The sequence below is a fragment of the Balaenoptera ricei genome, chromosome 1 (assembly GCF_028023285.1).
Source record: "Balaenoptera ricei isolate mBalRic1 chromosome 1, mBalRic1.hap2, whole genome shotgun sequence".
In the NCBI taxonomy this organism is placed as follows: Eukaryota; Metazoa; Chordata; class Mammalia; order Artiodactyla; family Balaenopteridae; genus Balaenoptera; species Balaenoptera ricei.
Genome location: NC_082639.1, coordinates 125,547,301 through 125,556,073, shown reverse-complemented (window position 1 = coordinate 125,556,073; position 8,773 = coordinate 125,547,301). Strand labels below are relative to the sequence as shown.

The following is an 8,773-nucleotide window of genomic DNA, read 5'->3' as shown; positions in this document are numbered from 1 at the left end:
GGGCGGAAGACCCAGACAGAGATAAAAATGCCATTCTCCTCAGGTCACATCAAGGATACACACCATCAACGGGACTTATGACAAACGATTTTACCCTTGATCACCTGGCCAGTATCGTCTTTTTTTTCTTGCTGCATTGGGTCTTCGTTGCGTGTGGGCTTCTGTAGTTGTGGCACGGGGGCTCAGTAGTTCTGGCTCCCAGGATCTAGAGTGCAGGCTCAGTAGTTGTGGCCCACGGGCTTAGTTGATCTGCGGCACCTGGGATCTTCCCGGACCAGGGCTTGAACCTGTGTCCCCTGCATTGGCAGGCGGATTCTTTTCTTTTCTTTTTTTCTTTTGCAACCAAAACGTTAATCCCAAGGATTCTCACAAAACATATTACAAATGACAGCATGAAAAAAAAAATTGCACAGTAACTCAAAGTTCAGCTCTACAATATACTCTTAATCTGGCAGGACATTGGTATCTTGATAATCTCAAATTTCCAAAAAATATTACAAAGAGCTATGTATTCATGTACAGCAATCACAGAGGGGACGTATGACCTAACTCAAAGGTAAACTAACTTCCTTGAAACTTCTTAGATTTTAAACTCCCTGGACAATCTCTTGTCCGGTGTGAAGACTAGTGGAATTTTTAAACCTCTAATCTAGGGTAAGGGTGCGGCTTTCATTTTTACCTGCTGGCTTGGGTTCACAGCACCTTTTAAAGACTGCTTGCTTAACTACAGCTGCATACCATATCCCAGCTACAGAAAGTCTTTTCAATGTTTGCCAGTGTTGTTTCCATAATAGTAAACATCACACTTTAGGTGGGCAGGAGTTAGAGTTTTATTATCAGTCTAGGCAAGACCAAAAATTCAAAGCAAGTTCAATTTTGCTTAAGGGAACATTGTAAGGTAACAATTCTTCATATTACATGCCTCCCAGGACCCATTTCAAACCATAGAGAATGACACCTTTATGTGTCACTGTCCCAAGAGACAAACAAATGTGAACAACTAAAACATTTAAAAAGTGCACCAAGCTTCGGAAGTCTCAAACAAAACTTGAATTTTCTGTACATACTCCTGCCAAATGAAGTTATTGCCTGTACACCACTCCTCTTGCAAAGTGGTCTTCTATTTCCTTTCATCTGACCTAGATCGGCTAGGAGACCTAGAGAAAGATCGGGACGGCTTGTGATTTCTCTCTTGGGACAGGGATCTCTCTCTTCTCCTATATCTAGAAAGGGACCTGCTCTGGCTGACGGAGAAGGCTCTCCATCTTGGAGATGTGTGGGAGGTGGAGGACTCCTCCTCCCATAATCATCTCGAGGGCGACGACCCCAAGAAGGAGGCGGTCACGATTTCGACTTCTCTTTTCCCCATTCGACAGGTCCACTCTTACTCGGCAGCCACATAGTGTTCTCCCATCTAGTTCTCGGACAGCATCGGCTGCATCTCGGGGATCTTCACATTCAACGAGAGCGAAGCCGGGAGGGTTTTTAGCACCCCACACACTTCAGAGTGGTCCATAGTAGCCTAAAGCTCGTTCCAATTCAGCCTTGTTACCACTGTTTCCAAGATTCCCTACATAAACTTTACAGTCCAACGGACAGGAATCACGTTGCAAGACCCTCGTGGCTCCTGGGTTTCACGGGCCACAGGGTGGTCCCGGGCCTCTAGAATCTGGTAGCTGAATCTGCTCGCACAAGCTGTCCTGTGGGGATGCGTTTTCCCCTATGTGTCCAGCCCGGGGCCCTGCTCTCTTGGCCCGGCCTCCCGGGTGAGAGGGTGAACCCCAGCTCCCTGGAGCAGACACTCAGAGCCCTGGTGACCGGACTCACGGCTGACGGGGCTGGAGTGGCGGCTGGACACGTGTGGCCAGCCTGGTGGTGTTTGGCCCCGTCTGCAGTTCCAGTTCCAGCTGAGAAAGAGCCTCCCTGTGTTACTTTCTCCTGGTTGTGTAAGGATCCCCGGTGTCATTTGACAGAAATGTAGACGGTGTGTTCTTTCTCTCTTTTCTCCCTGCTTCCTCTCCTCCCTCTCTGCCTCCCTCTCTCCCTGTACCTCTTTCCCTGTTCCGCTCTCCCTCTACCTCTTTCCCACTCCCTCTCTCTCTCTCCCTCTGTCTCTTCCTCTCTCCCTCCCTCTCTCCCTCTCCCTCCCTCTCCCTCTCTCTTTCCTCTCCCTATCTCCCTCTCTCCCTCTCCCTCCCTCTCCCTCTCTCTTTCCTCTCCCTATCTCCCTCTCTCCTCTCTCCCTCTTCCCTCTTCCTCTCCCTCTTCCCTCTGCCTCTTTCCTCTGCCTCTTTCCTCTCCCTCTTCCCTCTCCTCTTTCCCTCTCCTTCTCTCCCTCCCCCTCTCTCCCCCCTCTCTCTCCCTCTTCCTCTTTCCCTCTCCCCTGTCTCTGCCTCTCCCTCCGTCTCTCCCTCTGGGAGGGAGTGAGGGAGATGGAGAGATGGAGGGAGCGGGAGAGTTGGAGGGAGAGGGAGAGGGAGAGGGAGAAGAGGGAGGAGAGGGAGGGAGGAGACGTCTCTCCCTCCCTCCCTCCCTCTGCCTCCCTCCCTCTCCTCCCTTTCCCTCTCCCTCCGTCTCTCCGTCTCCCTCACTCCCTCTCAGAGAGGGAGAGACGGAGGGAGAGGCAAAGACAAGGGAGAGGGGGAGAGGGAGAGAGGGAGGGGGAGAGAGAGGGGGGAGAGAGAGGGGGGAGAGAGGGAGAGCTCTCTTCCTCCCTCCCTCTCCCTCTCTCCTCCTTCTCTCCCTCTCTCCCTCACCCTCTCTCCCTCTCCCTCCCTCCATCACGTTCCCACCTTCTCCCTCTCCCTCTCTCCCTCCCAGAGAGGGAGAGACAGAGGGAGAGGGAGAGGGAGAGGGGGGAGACAGGGACACGGAGAGGGAGGGAGGGAGGGAGGGAGACAGAGAGGGAAGCAGGCACCCTCTCACCTTCTCCCTCTCCCTACCTCCTTCTCCGACTCCCCCTCTCCTCTCCCTCTGTCTCGCCCTCTCCCTCCCTCCCTCTAGGAGAGGGAGAGGGAGAGGAAGGGAGGGAGAGGGAGAGAGGGAGGGGGAGGGAGACAGAGAGGGAGAGACGTCTCGCCCTCCTTCCCTCTCCCTCCCTCGCCCTTTCCCTTCCTCTCTCCCTCTCCCTCCCTCTGTCTCACCCTCTCCCTCCCTCTGTCTCTCCCTCTCCCTAACTCCCTCCCAGAGAGGGAGAGATGGAGGGAGAGGGGGAGAGGGAGAGAGGGAGGGGGGAGAGAGGGAGAGGAAAGAGGGAGAGTGGGAGAGAGGGAGAGAAGGAGGAGAGAGGGAAAGGGAGGAAGAGACCTCTCTCTCTCTCCCTCTCTCCGTCTCTCGTCTCTCCCCCTCTCTCCCTCTCCCTTGTCTCTGCCTCTTCGTCTCTCTGTCTCTGGGAGGGAGTGAGGGAGATGGAGAGACGGAGGGAGAGGGAGGAGAGGGAGCGAGGAAGAGGGAGAGGGAGAGAGGGAGGGAGAGAGGGAGGGAGGGAGGGATGTCTTTGTCTTTCCCTCCCTCCCTCTATCCCTCTCTCCCTCTCCCCCCTCCCTCTCCTGCTCCCTGTCCCTCTCCCTCCCTCTATCCCTCTCTCCCTCTCCCCCCTCCCTCTCCTGCTCCCTGTCCCTCTCCCTCCACCTCCTTCCCTCTCCAGAGAGGGAAGGAGGTGGAGGGAGAGGGAGAGGGAGCAGGAGAGGGAGAGAGGGAGAGGGAAAGAGGTATAGGAAGAGCGGAACAGGGAAACAGGGACAGGGAAAGGGGGACAGGGAGAGAGGGAGAGGGAAAGAGGGAGAGGGAGAGCAGAGCAGGGAAACAGGGAGAGGGAAAGAGGGAGAGGGAGAGGGAGAGCAGAGCAGGGAAACAGGGACAGGGAAAGAGGGAGGCAGAGAGGGAGACGGAAACGGGGAAAGGGAGGGGGGACGGATAGAGGGAGAGGGAGAGAGGGACAGGGAAAGAGAGACAGGGATGGAGGGAGGGAGAGAGGGACAGGATAGGGCAAGAGGTACAGGGAGAGAGGGAGGGAGAGAGGGAGGGAGAGAGGCAGAGGGAGAGATGGAGGGAGAGTGAGAGGCAGGGAGGTAGAGGGAGGGAGACAGGGAGGGAGACAGAGAGGGAGACAGAGAGGGAGACAGGGAGAAGGGCTGATGGGGGCTCCCTCCCCCTCCCATCCTCTGCCCACTGCTTTCTCTTTTTTCTGCTTCAACAAAGACCAGGCGCCTTTTAGATCAGCCCTGAAGTCAACGTTGATGCTTGGGACGGCCTGACCTCCCCGCTGCCTTCCAGCCCAGGACCACAGCTGGGAGATGAAGTCTGTGGGGCCCTGGAGGGGGGCGGCGGCGGCGGCGGAGGTGGTGGAGGCAGGCACCTCCTCTGACGCCCAATCTCTCCTCGTTTATGAGGCAGCCGCCAGCTCCCCTCCCTGACTCCCCAAGATTTGGGGCCATTTTAATATGTGTCGATAATGCCATGAGCTACTATTTAACTTTTCCATGAGGACCCATCTCCCGAAATGCAGTGGTTTTCAGGCTTGGCTGCACTAGAGAACCCCCAGGGAAGGGAGAGATGTCTGTACCTCCCTCTCTCTCCCTCTCCCTCCGTATCTCCTTCTGGCTCTCTCCCTCTCCTTCTGGGGTGATGCCCGATGAGCTCAGATTCGCAGATGTTCCCCCCATCCCCTCTCTGTGCCTTGCGTGGGGCCTGGGCCTTCTCACTGTGGCCCGGGAACAGCCTCGACATTCAGACATCGGTTCCTGCAAGGACACTTGCGTTTGGTCCATACCGCATGTGGCTGCAGTCTGTGCTTCTCCCGTTTAGCATCTTCAGTAGATGGGGGCTGTGCATGAGCCCTTCATCTTCCCCGCAGACACCACTGGTGCTTGCTCGGCCTCGCGGGTGATGTCCACGGGGGACAGACCTGTGTCCCCACCTTCTTGGGCTGCAGACAGGCCACGTTGGTCCTGTGGTGACTGGGGGCTCCCAGGAGAACCCCACCGCAGACCCAGAGAGGTGGCCCCAGAGAAGGTGGCGTACGCCTGGGGCCAGGCCTCACCAGCCAACCACGGGCCACCTGCAGCAACAGGTCTCTCGCCGTCCAGGAGCTGGGTGTTTGGGCGCCGTGGGGATGAGCTGCTGTCTGCACGGCAGCCAAGTTTGTATTGTTGAGCCCGGGGAGGCCCCTGGGTGGCTCCTGGAGAGCCTGGTCACATTTCTTCCTGCCCTTGGCCTTAGAGCTCATCATGGTTCACGCCGTTTCTGGTTCCAACAGGACCTGTGTTCATAAAGACCACATGTTAGGACAGCACCAAAGTGCTACAAGTGGGCACAGGGGGTCTCTTTGACACATGGAAATGTTTTAAAATTAGACTGTGGTGCTGGCTGCACAACTCAGAGTTTACTAAAACTCATCAAATTTACACTCATAGTGAGTGAATTTTATAACATGTAATATCATGCCTCGATAAAGCTGTTTTTCAAAGAGTAAAAGTTGCAAAATTTTGTTTTGACCAAAACCATGTTTCAAAGACACCAATTCTCACACGAATTCAAAAAGATCAATATTCAGACTCTGGATTAAGCTCTGAAGTCAGTGTGAGAAAATGAAATGTCTTCCATGGCAATAATGATGTGACGTCATAGTACTTTAACCATGATGTTCTTTATATATGAGAGTAACATTTGCATACTTTATGAATTAAGCATCTATTTTGGAGTCTCCTTATAATCGGAAACATCCTTCTCTAACAGGAGAGGGTATGCAGTCAGAGAAGTGAGTAGATTGTCAACAGACAGATGGAATTTATCAAATGTTATGTGCCCCACTTGCATATGATGAAATTATTTCAGTATATCACAGAAGAAAATGGTAGCAAAACATCTTAACCATACAAATTGATTTTAACCGACAAATTGATTTTACTGTCTATTTGATAACCAGTATCCCTTTAAAACCATTCTTTCAATGAGCCAAACCCAGGACACTTGTCAATCTCTAAATGAGTAAGTTTTACTGACAGCAAATTAGGAATCCACTTCATTGATGTCCGTTAAGACGTATGGTTTCTATGTAAGGATGAGGAAGATAAAGGCAGCTGTCATTTACTTAACCTTTTTTATTCTGGAAACCGGCAATTAAAAACAAAGAAGTTAAGCATTGATCCTGCTCTATTAGTCTTCTATTGCTGTGTAACAAATATCCACAAACTCAGTGACTTAAAAACACCACTAATAAATACCTCCCAGTTCTGGAGGTCAGAAGTCCTGGCTGGCTCTGCTGGGTTTTCTGCCTAGGGGCTCACAAAGCCAGAATCAAGGTGCTGGCAACCTGGGTTCTTATCTAGAGGCTCCAGGGAGGAATCTGCTCCCAAACTCATTCATGCTGTTGGCAGAATGCAGTTCCGAGGGCTGTAGGACTGAGGTCCCCGTTCCCTTGCTGCCTGCCAAGGAGGAGGCGTCACCCTCAGCTCCTCGACACACTCACAATCCTTCTCATGGGGCCCCCTCCACCTGCAAAGTTGCCAAGGGTGCGTCCCACCTTTCTCCTGCTTCAATCTCTCTGACTTCTGCTGCCGGCCTGAGGACATTCTCTGCTTTTAAAGGGCTGGTGTGAGCAAATTCAACCCACCCAGAACACAACCTTAATTATATCTGCAAAATCTCTTTCAGCGGGTTACCCCTGGGAGTAACCCCTGGAGGCTTTTAAAAGTCACGGGAGACGTCGCAGAAATCTGCCAACCGCACCTGACTGTCTTTACAGGCAAATATATAGCACAAGTGGATGAGTAAAAAGCAGTCAACGTGGAAGGAATGGCATGATTAGCAAACTCACCGCTTCCTAACTTCCTAATAAAATAATCGATTTATGCAGAGATCGTCAGTGAAAATGAAACGAATGGCAGATGACAGCTGAATGAGGAGCCGGAGAGCTGAGCGCACCTGAGCCCACTTTAGAGAAGTGACGGACGGCAGAGCGGCCCCTACGTGTCATGTGCCTCTTGCTACAAAGTCCGAACCTAACACGCTAATCCAGCTGTTGGAGCTGGCTTTCAGCTCATAGGAAATTTAGGAAGCAGAAGTGCAATTTAAATGACACCACGAAAAAGCAAACAGAGAAATCCAGAATGTGGAACACTCTACAGCCGGCCCAGTTTCTTCAATACGTCAATTACCTGGGGGTGGGGGTGGGGGTGGGGTGGGGGGCTGTTCTGGATTAATGGGATGTTATTACCAATTACAATACAAGAACAATATTTGGATCCTGATTCAAAAAACACAAGAGTAAAAGGACATTTTAAAGTTAATCAGAAAAACCTGAATATGGACTCAGTATTAAAGTAAGAATCATCATTTTCATTGGTTGGCATAAAGGTCTTAAGGTTGTATGAGAAAACATTCAGATTTTTTAGAGACGCACATAGGGCTGAAATGCTACGAGGGGTTTGCTAATTGCTTTAAAATATTCCGGCAACCACAAGAAGAGGGGATGGACAAAGCAGGTACACAAAATGTTGAAACATACCGAATCTGGCTGATGTATATGCATGGGGGCTCATTGTTCTGGTCCACTTTTACCCCGGACTAAAAATTTTTATAATAAACGATTTCATTTAAGAGATTTCATTCATTGAGCATCTGCTGAGAATCAATCACTGTGCTCAGGGCTTCGCATCCACTTCCTGCTGGATCCTCACTACGGCCTTATGAAGCAGGTACCATTTGTATCCCCACTTTTATAGCTAAGAATATGAAACAACGACCAGTGTGGGGTGTAGCCGACAGGCCTGCCAATTGCCCGCCACCCCAGCGAAGCCTCAGAGGCCAAGGAAATGAAAGATTTCTACATTTTTTTGTTTCACAAAGCAGTCTGACAAGTCGCCTGCAGCCCGCGTTGGAGGGCGATGCCCCAAACCATGCGCCAACCGCAGCACAGGGGATGCTGGAAGGTTCGGAAGGAGACAAAAGGCGGAGACAGGTAGAGGGTGAAAGAGAAACAGAGGGACCACAGAAAAGCAACAAGGTGGAAACACAGGGAGACAGTCACGGAAAGGGGCGGAGGGAAGAGATGGGGAGACAGTGGGGAAGAGGGATGTGCTTGAAGGGGGATGTCACAGACCTAGAGTCAGACAAAGCTACTGCAACCTTGGTCCACCTTCCACTCTGCCCCACCCCTCACACCAACCAGAAAACGGGAACGCCTCGGAGCAAAGGAGGGACCAGACACGTTCAGTATAGAGCTCTGTCCACGTGTAGTTACAGATCCGTGTCAGGCACGGTTACCTTGTCCTCTCTCCCCATCCCCCAGCCCCCATCCCGTGACCTTCTCCCCAGACAGCTCACCAGCTCCAAGCTCAGAGTCAGGAGGAAGGGAAGGAGGAGTTATTTATTTATCTAAACCATGTTTCAGTTTTTTAACGGCCTAACTGAGATAAAAGTCACAGACCCTCAGTGCCCAGCAAAGCTGTTCTCAGCGGGGAAAGTCTGTGAGGCTGAAGTTAATAGCACGAGGGCCACGTTAATGCCACTAGGGGGTTCAGATCAGAGGCTCCTGGAGGCGGCTTCAGGTGACGGTTTAATCACAACGGAAAAAACGGGTCTGGGGTTTGCAACGTGTGACTGGGGGGGTGGGGGGAGTGGGGATGGCAGAAAGGGGTTACAGGAGGGAGCGTGGGGAGCAGAAAACACAAAGGAAGACAGAATCCTCAAACAGAATCCTCAATGCCTTTCAGAGACTGGAACTAGACCTGCAGAGGAGGGCAGCCCTGTCACACCGACCCCCCACCCCGCC

General features: G+C 52.2%; 1 pseudogene; it reads right to left on the bottom strand.

Moving 5' to 3' along the window:
• Positions 1 to 954: 954 nt before the first annotated feature.
• Positions 955 to 5,230, bottom strand: LOC132369290 (serine/arginine-rich splicing factor 3-like; annotated as a pseudogene).
• Positions 5,231 to 8,773: the final 3,543 nt, after the last annotated feature.